General features: G+C 45.6%; 1 pseudogene; it reads right to left on the bottom strand.

Annotated features, from left to right (window-relative positions):
- Positions 1-5,362: 5,362 nt before the first annotated feature.
- LOC142434570 (protein tyrosine phosphatase type IVA 2-like) lies at positions 5,363-6,290 on the bottom strand (annotated as a pseudogene).
- Positions 6,291-15,327: the final 9,037 nt, after the last annotated feature.

Here is a 15,327-nt window from a genome sequence, read left to right as displayed (position 1 = left end):
CATGCTGCACAGCGACTTCCCTGCTGCCAGCCCTTGATGCTTACGGCTGAGGCAGTGCTTGAGAAACAGGTTGTTTTGAAAGGCCACCACTCACAGGGCCAGGAAGGCCAGTGAATCAGAGATAGGGGTGTAGTGATGGAGGCCGAGTTGGGAGGGTAGTGGTTCCAGATTGAGTGAGTGAGTGAGAGAGAGAGAGAGAGAGAGAGAGAGAGGTGGTGATAGAGCCCAGCCTGGGAGAGAGGAAGGGGTCCCCAGAAGCAGATTCACGGTGGAGAAAGCATGTGCTTTTCTCGCCAATGTTCAGTGCACCCACAGCATTCTTGGAGAGTTCTCTGCATTCAGGTGGCATAGACTCAAAGAGGCATTTCGGCTCTCCGGGACTTGTTTTAATTTCTTCAGCTTTGATCTGAACTTACAGATGAGCGATTGATGGGCTGGGTTCAGTTGCTGCTATTGAGCTTCCCACGGATGCAGTCAACTGGATGCCTGTGTGTTCCATCTGGAGAAGTCCACGTGTATAGTTGCTGTTTTTGTTGTTGAAAAGGGGCCTTTGCTCTGAAGGAGAGCTGCCTGCAGATGCTGTCTGATCACCCCCTCCTTCCCCAGGTTCTGAGGTGAGCATGATGGAGACCTGTACATCCAGCGGGCACCCCCATAGGCTTGAGGCTGAGCCTGCTCCAGGAGTACATGGGGACCTGTGAAGGGGTTTGGAGCGTCCATCCCCAGATTCTTCTGGCTGTGCGGCCATTTGTCACCCCGCCAGAACTACACCCTAGTATGCCACCCCTGAAAGGAGAAACCAGCCACCCAGGGCCCAGCACTCTACTAGCCTTCGCCTCGCCGCCGGTTTGTCATGGTTGAGCTGTCAGCTCGAGGCCTGCCCCCAGCCCCTGGGCAGTCGCAGACAAAATAAAGCAAAGTCCTGAGTCCAACTTGGGTCCTGTCTGTACCACACCCCTAGTGCTTGCTCTGAGGGAGACCCCGCCCCCGTGCCCCTTATGCCCCACTGGGTCACCATGGGTGTTTTTGTGGCAGAAGATGACTGTGTGTCAGCAGCTGTGTGTCTCTGGTGGGGGCATGATGTTGCTGTGGTCGTGGAGGGCTGATTCGCCCCCTAACTGAGTGGAGCTTCCCCGTGGGGTCCCCTAAGCAGTGATCTTCAGGGAGCAGAGAGCCCAGGGAGGGCTTGAACCGCACACATTCTGTTCACAGCCACAGTCATGTGGTACCATGATAAACAACAGCACCAACTGCAGAGGCCTGGGGACCTGGCTGCTGCTTTTATGCTCTGAGCCTCACCTGCATCTGTATTATTCCACCGTGGTGCTCACAGCAAGCCCACACATTGACGTGTCTTCTTTGGGCCGACCCTCTTTCTTACCAAGCATGATGTTCTTCTCAAGGCACCATGTGCCAGGACGTGAGATAAGGTCTCCTCTCGTTGTCTTCACTTCTAAGAACACACTGGCTCCACTTGTTCCCAGACAAACTTGACAGCACCCAACACTAACCACTCACAGCCTCTCCCTCTAGCTGAGCACCCATCTCCTTGCTTGCCCTGGCCGCTAGAGCACATGCCCATGACTTGCCCTAGGCAACCAGATCCCTGTCCCAAGTTGATGTGTTCAAGGCCGGGCTGCAGATATGAGCTTCAGGAGGGGGTGGAATTGGCCTGGTCTGTCAGGATCCAGTATGAGGGTGGGGGTGGACATATGGGACTGGTTCTGTGGCCTGCTGTGGGCTGCCACTCTCGTCTTCTTGGTACTCCAGCCCTCCCTGAGCTGGCCAGTGGCCCCAGGCCACCTGCTTGAGTCAGGGACTGGAGCTTGTTCATAAGAACTCTGATCATCTACTGACACACAAGGGAGGGAGAGAGGAGGGGTGCATGAGGCCTTCTGGCTACAGGCCAGGCACTGGGACCTCACACATGGGCTGCTCTCCAGCAGCTCCTCATCCATAGACAGACGGGGCTTTCAGCCCCTGTGAAGATCCGCAGCCTTGGAAACCCACATAGCTAGTTCCACTCTGTCCTGCAGGGTGGTTGGGAGCCGGGATCGACTCCAGGGCAGTGAGTTTAGTTGGTTGGTTGGCTCCAACATGGTGCTCCAGTCAGCCAAGGGATCCAGGAGACAGACACTGAGCTAACCACAGGTGCACAGGCTGCATAGAGAGACGCCACCAGTGCCAGGAGCATTGCCTTGCCATGAGACTGGATGTCAGAGGCCTGTGGAGTTGCTTTGCTTGCAAAAAGGCAGACACTGCAGTACCTTGGAGTACTCAGGGAAGAACATTCTGGGGTTGGAAGGGACCCCCCACAGGACATTGCCTGTTTCAAGCCAAGAAGAGAGTCAGCCATCTGGTGGTCCTCACAGCCTGGCTTACCCGATGGTGGACAAGCAGCTTCCAGGAAAAAAAGCCCAGGTTGTCCCCAGAGGTGGAGCTCATAGTGTAGCCAGAGAGGAGCCGGCTGCTTATACAGGTGCCAAAGGGACCTCCATGTCTCCACCAGTGGTTGGAGAAATGCACCCACCCTGGGCTGTGGGCTCTGCACCTAGCGACCCCTGGTGTGTACAATTTACTATGGAGTCTCTGGTCATCCTCTTTAAGGATGGGGTTCTCTGAATGTCTACTTTTCCTTTTTTGAGTATCTAAACTATGTTTTCTTATTCTTTAAATGGAATCAGGGGTTTGGATTGAGATCAGGCTTCACGCCCCCTTATCAGTCTGATATCTCTCTCACCATATCAAACTGGCGACAACTAGCAACACTTCACAAAAGCCAGAAAGATGAAAAAAAAGTTTTCATTTTGAGGGTAAAACAAAATCCAGTTCTAAGAACAATTAACATTAGTCTGAAATTTCAACAAAGTGAGGGCTGATATTTCACGTAGCCTTCTAACACCTGTCTCCTCACACAGAACCAGGATTGCGATTTTCCTGACTCAGGCAGGCACTGATACTGGCTGGACGCTGCACTCTTCCCACCACCCACTCCCCAACAACCACAAAACTCAGGGCCTGTCACTGGGAAATCATTTGCTGTATGGTATTAATCAGCTTAGAGGTTAGGTTGTTTTGATCTTTAACTTGTGTTCACGGAGTTTACCATCATGTCTGAAAATAAAAGCATTAGTGGAGCATACCATTATTTTTCACTTTAAAAGGCTAGAAACAATTTCAAAAAGCTGTGTTTTGTTTTGTGAGAAGAAAATCTACATGTTTGCATTTAGTTACACATCAAAACAACTCCGGCAATCAGAACTAGGCAGTTCACATCGCCTGCCAACATCTGACACAACAGGGTGAGACACGTCCCGGTCCATTCCTACTGGCCTAGCTGATCCGAAGACAATGGAAGTTTATGGCTCTGCATAGCACATTCCAGCAGGACAAGACACCCCCAAGCCTGTATTCAGAGCCTTTGAAGCAGAACAGCACTATTTAGGTGAAAGAGTGTAAGAGCTCTTGATGGTGCCCCTCAAGTTGCATTGTCATTGCACCCGGCCACAACTGCCCAAGCAAAAGGACAGAATCACTGCTTATCCAGAGGAGCCCATTGAACCAGCAAAGGATCTGCAGAAACACGACCACCCTGCCGCACAAGCGATACAGTTTCCTCTTGGCTACTCGGTGGGTCGCTCTCCATTTCTCTTCTACACTGTCTGGCTTGTGGACATGTACTCACTAGGCATTGTTGGTTTTGAACCAGTGATTTTTAGTAAGAAAATAACAAGGCAACCAATGGTGAAACTGAACTGTACATATGAAGGGCAGTAGTTAAAAGACCTGTCACAGGCATTTCTCACATCCAAAACATTGAGTCTTCGCTCCTATTCCTTTGACTGTTTCTGAAAATTCTGAGTATAACTAAATCTGAAATCAACATTTCGAATCGCCAGTAGTTTCTGGAAATGTCGTTAGCCAGAAGACCCGAAAAATGCTAGCCACAGTTAGTTCTATGAGGTGTAGACGATGCGCAGGCTCTACCCAAGCACTCTGTTAGCAATGCCTTCAGACAGCAAATGTTGCTGAGACACCTACTTAACTTCATTGGTTGGAAAAGGAAAGAATTCCACTCTCAGCTAAGTTCCTGAGGCGACAGACACCTCGCTCTCTCTTTTTAAAAAAATAATTTTATTGGGGGCTCGTTCAACTCTTATCACATTCCATACATCCATCCATTGTATGTCAAGCACATTTGTACATTTGTTGCCCTCATCATTCTTAAAAGATTTGCTGTCTACTTGAATCCTTGGAAACTGCTCATTTCCCCCCTCCTTCCCCTCTCCCCTTTCTTCATGAAGCCTTGATTATTTAGAAATTATTATTTTGTCATATCTTGCACTGTCCTATGTCTTCCTTCACCCACTTTCCTGTTGTCTGTTCCCCAGGGAGGAGGTTATATGTAGCTCCTTATAATCGGTTCCCCCTTTCTACCCCACCTTCCCTCCACCCTCCAGTATCGCTACTCTCACCACTGGTCCTGAGGGATCATCTATCCTGTATTCCTTGTGTTACTGGTTCCTATCTGCACCAGTGCACATCCTCTGCAGGCTCCTCTCTTAAAGTGCCACTTCCTCACTAATTTACTAAACGCCAAACCAAGCGGCTCTCGGCTACTTTGACTAATGTTGGACAGTTTTCTGAAAAAGAAACTAACACAAATACCCTCATTATCAGTAAAGACTAAAAACCACTAGATCATAAAATATGTAAGCCACTGCTTCTTTTTCTCCCTACCCTAACCCCATTCCTGCTCCTTCCTTCCCTCCTTCCTTCCTTTCTCTCTCTCTCTCTCTCTCTCTCTCTCTCTCTCTCTCTCTCTCTCTCTCTCTCTCTCTCTCTCTCTCTCTCTTTCATGTGTGTGTTTTCTAGAAGAGCCTAAGTGACCATGAGGCTGCCAGACCACATGCACATCTATAGCAATGAGGACTTTCCCTTTTCCAATGACAATTAGTATCAGGCAGCGAGAAAAGAAAGAAAAGTCAGATGCCAAAATGCAGGGAGAGCTCTGTGACAAGCACAATGGAAGCATGTGCTCCCCAACAGATGGTTCTGTACAGGTTAATATTTTGCTGGTTTTCCTTTGTAAAGGTTTTATTTAATGATTTTTTTAAATAATTCAATCCTGGCAGGAATTCAAACTCCAACACTAACAAAATCACCCTTCACTGAATCAGCCCCTTTTTCCTTTCTTATACATTTTACTCATGTCAGATTTCATTTTGGGTTGTGATCCAATCATTAGGAGTGTTTGAAGGCTACTGACTCCATCCTGACTTTGATGACACCATTAAGATTCCAGATTCACATTTCCAGGTATCTAAGTGCCACAATCACTCCAGCCTTTGTTGCCATCTCTCTACTGAAAACAACAATGCCCACTGGTGTCTCTGAAGCACAATTGTAGCTTCGGACAGTGTTTCTCCAGGTACAGCAGCTGTTTGGAATTGAATGTGCCTCTTCTTTTTTGTCTTATAAACGGAACTGCATCTTCAGACTTTATTCCACATTCCATCAGACCAAGTGCAACCAGCACAGGTGCCCTTCCTAATCCTGCAGCACAGCAACCCGGATCCTCATGACATTTGGTTTTTAAGAGGCTTATAAAATCATCTGATTACTATCTGATTAGGAGGTGGAGCTCCATCATCAAATGGTCAATCTAGAACATAGATTCCTTCATTTTCAACTGGTGCTTTATCATATGTAGCATCACAAACTCGAACCAAAGTTATCAAGCCATACTTCTTAAGTTGACCTGTGAACTTGTTGAGGAGAGCTGTGTTATGCTGGGTTGACTAGAGAAACAAATCCCGTGACACTCATATATGTGTAAGAGAAAGCTTTATATCAAGAAGTAATTGTGTATTAGGAAAACATCCCAGCACAGTCCAACTCAAATACACAAGTCTGATACTACTCCATAAGTCCTTCTTCAGACTTCCAAAGCCTCATGCAATGATGCAGAGTGCAGGAAGAGCACATGCTGGTGGGTGTAGAGTTGTGTGGATCCAATGGCAGTGGCCATATCACAGGTCTCCACAGATCTTCACGTGGTCCATGAAAACGAAGATGAAGCTGAGAGAGAGAAGAAGTTCCCGATATTCTCCTTATGATAATGCAAAGCCCACTTTGAGGCACTATCAGGCTGTGACCTGATTGATGGGCAAGACTTCACCCATATCTTCTTACGGGTGCTGTGTTAGCACAAAAATAGCTATCACAGTAGCATTGTGAGTTATCTGAAACCGCATGTTCTCATAGGAGAGATCCACAGGGTCTGGACATTAAATTATGGCAAATTAAAAGTGAGCATGTGTGTGCAAGCATGGGTATGTGTAAGAGTGTGCCATGATGCTTAGTGGGGCTCAATCAAGGGCAATGTAGTAGCAAGGAATTACTAAACCCAAATGAAGACTGAACATGATCGTCAGACCAGAGGAAAGTAAAAAGGAAATAGAGGAAAGAACCAGGAGGCAAAGGACATTTACAGAGGCCTAAATATAGGCAATTACATATGTAAATATATACATAATGAGTGGGGAATAGAATTATGTACTCATATTTGTATGTTAAGAATTAAGGTTGCAGATGGACATTGGATCTCAACTCAAGTACTCCCTTAATGCAAGGACACCTTGTTCTAAATATCCGACATTCTGTGATGCTCACCTTCCAGACACGATCACTGAAGATAAAACAGGTGCTTAAGCAAAAGCGGTGAAGAAAGCTGATAGTGCCAGGCTATCAAAAGATATAGCGTCTGGGGTCTTAAAAGCTTGAAGACAAACAAGCGGCCATCTAGCTCAGAAGCAACAAAGCCCACAAGGAAGAAGCACACTAGCCTGTGTGATCATGAAATGTCGATGGGATCAGGTATCAGGCATCCAAGACTCAGAATAAAACCATACCAATGTGAATTGGCTGGGGGGGGGGGGACGGGGCATGGATAGAGACCCAAAGCCCATCTCTAGACAATTGGACATCCTCTCACAGAGGGGCCACAGGGAAGAGATGAGCCAGTCAGGGTGCAGTATAGCATGGATGAAACACACAACTTTCCTCTAGCTCTTTGGTGCTTCCTTCACCCCACTATCATGACCTCAATTCTACCTTACAAATTGGATTAGAGCAGAGCATGCATACTGCTACAGATAAGAGCCCGCAACACAGGGAATCCAGGATAGATAATCCCCCCAGGGCCAACAAGGAGAGTAGAGATACCAGAAGGATTAGGGGAGGGTGGTGGGGAGAAAGGAATCAATCACAAGGATCAATCTAGAACTCCCTCCCAGGGGGACTAATCATGGAAATGTGGGTGATGGAGGACGATGTACATTATGGGGGAAATAATCTATAACATATCAAGGGTTCGTGAGGGAGGGTGGGTGGGGGAGGGAGGGGGAAGAAATGGGGAGTTAATATCAGGGGCTCACGTGGGAAGAGGATGCTTTGAAAATGATGGTGGCATATGTGTAAATGTGCATGACGCATTGAAGGAATGTGTGGATTGTGATAAGAGATATAAGAGCCCCCAATAAAAGTATTTAAAACAGAAAAGAAAATTGGACATTGAATAAAGAAGACCAGGTAATAATTGATGTATTTGAATTATGTTATTGGTAAAGAATATTGCAAGTACCATGGTGTGGTAGTTACAAAATTTCTTGTCAACTTGATCAATAAGTATAGAGGTGGAGTATAGCCTGTCAATCAGGTCACAGCCTGATGATGCTTACTTGTGGGTATGGCTTTATCATGAGGATTCTGGGGCTTCCTCTCTTTCTCCCTGGAGGTAAGCCACACTCTTTCTCAGCCTTGGTATTCCTGTTGACAAGTGGTGAAGAGCCACCCTTGGCGAGCTGGAGGAGCCACATGGAGACCTGTGCCAGTGCTAAGATGCTTCCACCGACACTTTCGGATCTGCAAGACTTTTCACCCATTGGCTTGAGATCTTCCTGCATTGGGCATCATTGTATATTCTGCATGAGTCTGAAGGGGAATTTATGGACTATTAGGGCACTTACAGGCTAGTTTCAGACTTATGGACTTAATCTGGATTAGGCTGTGATATTTTCTTAATATATAATGATTTTTTAAACAATTTATTGGGGAATATATAATGATTTTTATATAAAGCTATTTCTTATACATTAAAAAAGGTGTGGCATGGGAGATGGGGGTGGGGTGGGAATCAATAAATCTTGAAATGTCTCACAGCAGAAAACATTTAAAAGACCACTAGAATGCCCATTATTTGTCAGTGTTTTTCTTGTTCAAGTTGTTTGATCATTAAGAACCTTCTCTCTTCAAGATATGCTGAAGTATTTTGAACCCCCTCGAATCCAAATGAAACTTGGGCTTCAATGATTGTAGATGGATGTGGGATTCAACCTCACAGTCGAACGATTCCTTAGGAGTGGCATGTGCAATTGAGGTAAAGAAAGCAGACAGACAAGTGAGGCACTGGGCTCATCTCCAATGTTGGAATAAGAGAGAGCGAGTTTATTTTACAGAGAGTATATATAGTAGTGAGGCAGGCAAGCCTCCAGCAGGTACATACACAATAGCATGGTCAGTGGCTTAACCTTGGCTGTCCCCTGAGCTCGCCAGGGGAACACCCTGTGATAAGTATCAAAAGGCATCCAAGAGAGACGACTACTCCTTGAGTGGGAAAGACAAGCTCCTTGAGCAGGAAGGGTACAATAATCTCATTGCTTTTAAAAATAGGTATTCAACCACAGGACGAGCAGCCAGGCATCTGTAGGAGACATCTTTTTTATGGAGGGCTATTGAGGGGACATCTCGCCATCTGGAGAATGTGTTTTTGGCATTACCTCTATCTTGGAATGGTGGTAACCTTTCTCTAACACTGGAGCTGATCTTCCAAGCCCTGTGGTTACAAGTGTAGGGATTAGGCCGCATCCACTCCCTTCCAGGTTTTCAGTTTTCCAGAGATGGATATCTTCGGACTCCAAAAAAAAATCTAACTATATACAAAATGAAAGCAGTTCTTACTACATCTAGGCACTAGTGAGACAAGTTAAAAGTGTAGCTTGCAAATAAATTAATAAAGGTTGCTTTCCACTTTTGTTTACCCAAAGTTTAATTTTACTGGAGTCATTAAAAGAAAAATGCTTGCAATCGACCAAAAAAACAAAACAAAACTATTTCTGTGGCTAGTCTCCATGTCCAGAATCTTCAAGGCACATGGAACCCTCAAGCTTCTCAGCAAAAATTGTGCGCTGAACTGGGCCAAAGTCTGCCCTCACTCTCAGAACTGCCATAAATGTGCAACTTGTATTCCAATGAAAAATGCTGGCAAGCTGGGGACTGGCCATTGAAGTCCGTCATCTTTCCCAGGTACTGGCAATGGCACATGTCCACCAGTCCACCTTGCTGGTGCTGCGATCACTGCTGCGTCTCCTGCTGCCATTGCTGCCATGTGGCTTTGCCTCATGCCTGGCCGGCCACTGCTCCCAGTCCAGCCATTACAGATACGCCCACAGCGCCCCTGCCACCACAACCTGGCAAAGAGCGGAACATCAGCTTCATGAATGGCGTTTCTGTAGATGTCAACTATAAGGATGGTGTTTCTCTGCATGTCATCTTTATGACTGGAGGCTCTCTGATCGTCGTCTTTTAAAATGGGATTCTGTGGGCATCATCTTCATGAATGTGTTTCTCTGGGTATTATATGTATGACTGAGGGCTCTCTGGGCATCGTATTTATGAATTAGGGTTCTCTGGGCATCAGTTTGATGAGTTAGGGTTCTTTGGGTAACATCTTTATGAATGGAGGTTCTCTGGGCATCACCTTTACGAATGAGTAGACATTCTTAAGTTTTGTATTCTTGCTACAGGAGAAATACATACCACGAGTGCCTGGCTTTAAAAAGAGATGTTCATTGTCTCATAATGCCAGTGGCAGGAAACAGAAATGTAAGGTAAGGTTGTAGGCAGTGGGGTTCTCTCTTTGAAGAAGGGGGGGTGGTCCTTGTCATTTTGCAACATCAGGGGTGCCTATAGATCTCCATGCGTCTTGGCATCCACTTTGTCTAGTGCCTGCATGTGCCTAGGGCAGGGGCCTTGGTTTTCAGAAATATACCTTGCTCCTGGCTGTTGTTTCTTGAAGAGGGCCTGCATGGCCGCTGCCTGTTGGCTTGTCTGCCTTGCTATCTCTAGTCTTGGCATGTGCATGGGAAACTGTCTTCAGTCAGACTGGTCCTATCAGATGTATCCTTCACACCACACCTCCAACCTCCTTCTTCATCATAGCAAACGTGGCCCAATGCTCATGCAACCCCTCGAAACCTCACTGATTTCGGAAACACTGGTCTTTCAAAAATGGGCTTTTACAATGCAGTGGTTCTCAACCTTCCTAAAGCTGTGATCCTTTAATTCAGTTCCTTATGTTGTAATGACCATAACATTATTTTTTAGTTTTTTTGGTGACAGGGTAAAACTTTTTTCAAAAAATCATTTTATTGGGGCTTCATACAACTCTTATCACAATCCATACATACATCGATTGTGTAAAGCACATCTGTACATTCATTGCCCTCATCAATCTCAAAACATTTGCTTTCCACTCAAGCCCCCATAACATTATTTTCATTGCTACTTCATAACTGTAATTTTGCTACTATTATGAACTGGGCGACCCCCGTGAAAGGGTCATTCAGTCCTCAAGGGGGGCACGACCCACAGGTTGAGAACCGCCAAAGAGGTAGCAGTTAGGATAGAGAATAGTTAGGATTCATAGCTCTGGTAAGATTCTTGGGAGGGGGCTTTACCTGGGGTGTGGCCTCAGGACTCAGGATTATTAGGGATAAAAGCCAGCAGAGAGATAGGAAAACTGATTACAATGAAGAGAGTCACCTGCATAAAAGTGTTTCTAGGCACCTGCAATGTCTACCTGGTGCTGAGATGCTGTTTCTAGATCCAGGGTAAGTTGATGCAAAGACATGCGGGCTTCTCCAAGGTAGGTCAAATACACGGATATTGCAAAACTAAAAGGACCATCCCCAGGCAGATGGAAAAGCTTTGTCCTTTTTCATGTGCTAACTCTTGAAATGCGTGAATGTCTAGTTCTTTTTATATAGCAACTCTGTCCGCTCCTTCCATCTTCCAATGGCCCCTCAATGTTTCATCCACCGCTTCTCTGCCAGCTTGTGGTCCTATGTTGACTTGTGAGGATGGCACAGGACTGGGCAGTGCGTCCTTCTGTTGGTCAGAAGGCCTTTATGGGTCGGGAAGGGCATAAAGGCTCCTTTAAGGAGCAACATCTGTCAAAATTAAGTCCATAGACTTTTCATTGTGTAACTCAAGGCTGGACCTTCCCCTGCATTTCTGTCAGCTTAAGGTCTTCTTCGGTTCCTTCAGCTGATAAATTCTCAGGGAGTTCACCTGCTGTGTCTTTTCACCGTGAACACCTCCACCCCAAGGGATTTTTGACAACCCTACTTTCATCCTGGCTCAAAAGAAAACTCACTGCCCCGGCGTCAATGTAGACTCATAGCAAGCACCTGTGGGTTTCTGAGTCTGTATCTGCTCATGGGGGTACAAATCCCAGTCTTTCTCCTTTGGACCAATGTGTAACCCTACACCACCCAGGCTCCTCATTTTCACCCTAAACCATGGAATATACCCAATGGCATCTTGAGAAACCCACTTTTTCTGACCACCAAACCTCCCCCTCCCCCAACGAACTTACAAGGGAAGAGCAGTAGTTCTGAATCTCCCTGGTTGTCCAGGAAGCCAGGAGGAGCAGAATTCCTTGGGAAAGACAGATACATGAAACAGAAATATAGGGAAGGATATGGAGGGTACACTGAAGGGAATTCCCCTATAGCCTAAGACATGTAAAGGAGAGCTTGATTCAAGTTGGACCTGAGGGCTCCAAACAGTCCCCTCTTGAGTCGGCATATATTTTACTTTCTCCATTGAAAGGAGGAAATCATACACCAATTTGTATATGAAGGACACTGCCTCTACTTTTCTGGAGGACTAGGTCAGACAAAGCTTCCACGGGGTGTCAGCCCATTCCCACCTCTCTTCCCCACCACAAGTACAGAATGAAATTCCCATCCTCCTCACTACTATGACTGTGATGATTTCCCTCTTGGGCAGCATGTTTCCCTATACTACCGTACTTGGTCTTCTCAAGTGGCCCATGGAAATATTCTGTTCAGCTCTTTTCCTTTCTCATTTCTTCCACTGGGTTTAGCTACATTTCTACCAATGGCAGGATTCAGAGTCTCATTGACATCCAACTGGATCATTTTTCTTTTCTCTCTTGTGAATGAGACTTTGCTTTCTTCATGCAGGATGTTCTTAATGCCATCCAAAGCTGGTCCAGTTTTCTGTCATTAGTGTTCAATTAATTGCATCTGTTTTTGATACGGTCTTAACATTCATGTTGGATATAGCAAAGGTTGAATTTGGGATTCTCATGAGTTCCTGTCATTTTCAATAGCTTTTTGATCTCAGCTTCATTTTTGACTGCTAATAATGAGTTTCTCCAACATCTCTTTTATGTTAGTGCTTAAAATCTGAGCATTTAATTTGTGGTTGGGAATGGATAACACACAACAACCACAAACCACAAGAGTAGACATCACATGGATTAAGCTTCATTAAATTCTTTGGGATCCTGAATGAATGAAGTAGCTAACCTTGCCCCGAAGCAGGGTGTATTGGAAAGAGGAGTACTTCCATCCCTCTCCAGGCAATCCAGGAAGGACCAGTGTCTTGTTGCACAGTCAGGATCATAACCTTGCCATCGTACCCAAACAGTCTTGGTCGGAAGGATCCACTTGTAAGCTGTATCTGACATAATGTGTGTCTCAATCACGGACTTCTGGCTTCCTTACTCCCCATTCTCATTGTGCTTAACGATCTGCCAATCAGTCATGAATTTGAGAGTTACCAGTGTTCTCTGCCTATGTTAGGCTGGGCTGACTAAAGAAACAAATCCAGTGACACATGTATAAGGAAGAGTTTTATATCAAGAAGTACTTATCTATCGAGAAAACAGCACAGTCCAATCCTGGTCTGCTAGGGTGATAATAATCAGTTGCATGCAGTCATATTCAATGATGCAGATCACATCCAGTGGGTAAAGAGTCAGTGGATCCAATGGATCCAACATCAGTAGAACCATCACAGAGCTTCAGCAGCTCTTAGGATGGCCAGCAAGCAGGAAGGTGAAGGTAGAGAGGTATGGACCAGCCTCGAGAGAGATGTATTCCAGGCCAACCTCCAAGGGTGGTCTTAGACTTCGACCTGATTGACAGGCTGAACTCCATGATATGTTTAGATAGGTGCAATGTCCAACAAAAAATAATCAAAATGCCTTATTCTACTAACATCTTGTGATTCCTTAGGTCCTACCATGACTTCATGTTCATGGCACCACTCATCCAGATCATGTGTCTGTGGCTTTGTGTTGTCTTTGTATGTTCAAAGATTGAGTAAATATCCTCCTCAACTCGTGTTTAGGATTGGGGTCTCTTTTGTGCTGTAAACCACTTCCCACTGATGTAGTCGATTTGATTTCCATAAATTACATCCGTAGAAGTCCTCATGTCCCACTGCCATTTGTGCTGTTGAAGGAAAGCGTGTGTGGTGAAGATACCACCGTCCTTTTAAAATCTATCCTGATTTCTCTCATCAAGATCCTATTTTCCAACTGCTTTTCCTTCCTCTTTGATTCCAAATTTCTCACTCCTATTGCCAATAATTACCTATGCCTCCGGACTACATGGTGATCAATTGCAGTCTGAAGTGGTTCCTAGAATCCTTAATGTTTCTTCCATGGCGGGAGATGAGCAAATTTGACACTTCACTGTATTGACCAGACTCTCTTGTACTCCCATCAATATCATCCCATCAGAGAGAGCACGGGAGTTCAAGATAGATCTTGAAATTGCCATTGGCTGAATGCAAGTCATCCCTCTGGGATTTGCCATTCCTTCATAGTAATCCGTATGATTGTCTGAGTCAGCATGCTACTTTTCCATTCAGTTCCCATTCAATCAATCATAAAGGATTGGGGGTGAGTAACAAAACCTCCATCCTGTCTGAACCTTGGTCACAGAGATGTGAAGGGATTCTTCTTGGTTGTGGTGGTTAGTTAGATGGCATCAAGTAGACCCAAACCCATAACCACCCTAGGAAAGACAGAAGGAATCCCTGCACAGTCCTGGGACATCCTAGGAATTGTTCGCATGTTTGTGGCCAATGTTGCAGGCACCGTGTCACTCCATCTCAATGAGGGCTCTCCTCTTTTGTGTGGCCCCTCCCCTTTACCAAGCTTGATGATCTTCTCCTGGGACTCGTCTCCCTTGACAGCAAGTTGAAATCATGTGAGATGAAATCTTGCCAGCCTTGCCTCTAAGGAACTCTCTGGCCATGTGTGGTAGTACTTTATACCTCAGGAGGGGTTACAGGACATGGATAGTTACAAGGTATTAGGAAGTGGGATAAAAAATTTAAATACTCAACACAAAATTGAAGATCTAAAGTACAAAACACCCACCTAAATCAAAGCATGACAAAATACTAAAACTTTATAAATTATCAAGGGTTCATGAGGGAGAGGGGAGCAGGGAGGGAGGGGGAAAATGGGGAGCTGATACCAAGGGCTTAAGTGGAGAGCAAATGTTTTCAGAATGATGAGGGCAACAAAGGTGCAAATGTGCTGGACACATTGGATATATGTATGGATTTTGATGAGATGTATGAGTTACCTAATAAAATCGTTTCTTAAAAAACAAATAAAATAAAAAAGAATCATATCTATTATTGTTAGGTGTATCGAGTGTATCGAGTGGGTAATACCTTGAGAAAGAATTCACGCCAAAGTCTGGTTTGTAATCCAATTGGGTTTTCATAAAGGATGGGAGAAGTTTCTGGTTTTACAGTCTGAAAAGGGTCCATGGTATTTCAGGGTAGTGTGCTAAACCACGCAGAGTCCAAGCTGGGACCCAAAACAGAATCCAGGCAACCTCGTGGGAATGAATGCTCATACACGGTGAACTGAGGCCAGAGACCTTGGAACATCCCAAACGGGCACAGGCACAGGGTAAAAAGAGGCAAGAGAGAATTCGCTCCAACCTGCCACTGACCAAGAGTGGGGTCCAAGAGAAAGTGAAAAGAGAGGCTGTGAGCGCCGCATAAGCCCGGAGCAGGCGCTGAAGGGGCCCGTCCAGGTGGAACAAAACAAAAAGGAAACCAGCCTTCCTGCTGCCAAGGTATTTTAAACTTCTGGCTGGGTAGGCACGGTTGAAGGTACTGGTTGACCCCATTAGCTACATCAAG

This window comes from Tenrec ecaudatus, chromosome X (assembly GCF_050624435.1).
Source record: "Tenrec ecaudatus isolate mTenEca1 chromosome X, mTenEca1.hap1, whole genome shotgun sequence".
Lineage (NCBI taxonomy): Eukaryota > Metazoa > Chordata > Mammalia > Afrosoricida > Tenrecidae > Tenrec > Tenrec ecaudatus.
This window is presented reverse-complemented; position numbering and strand designations above follow the sequence as displayed.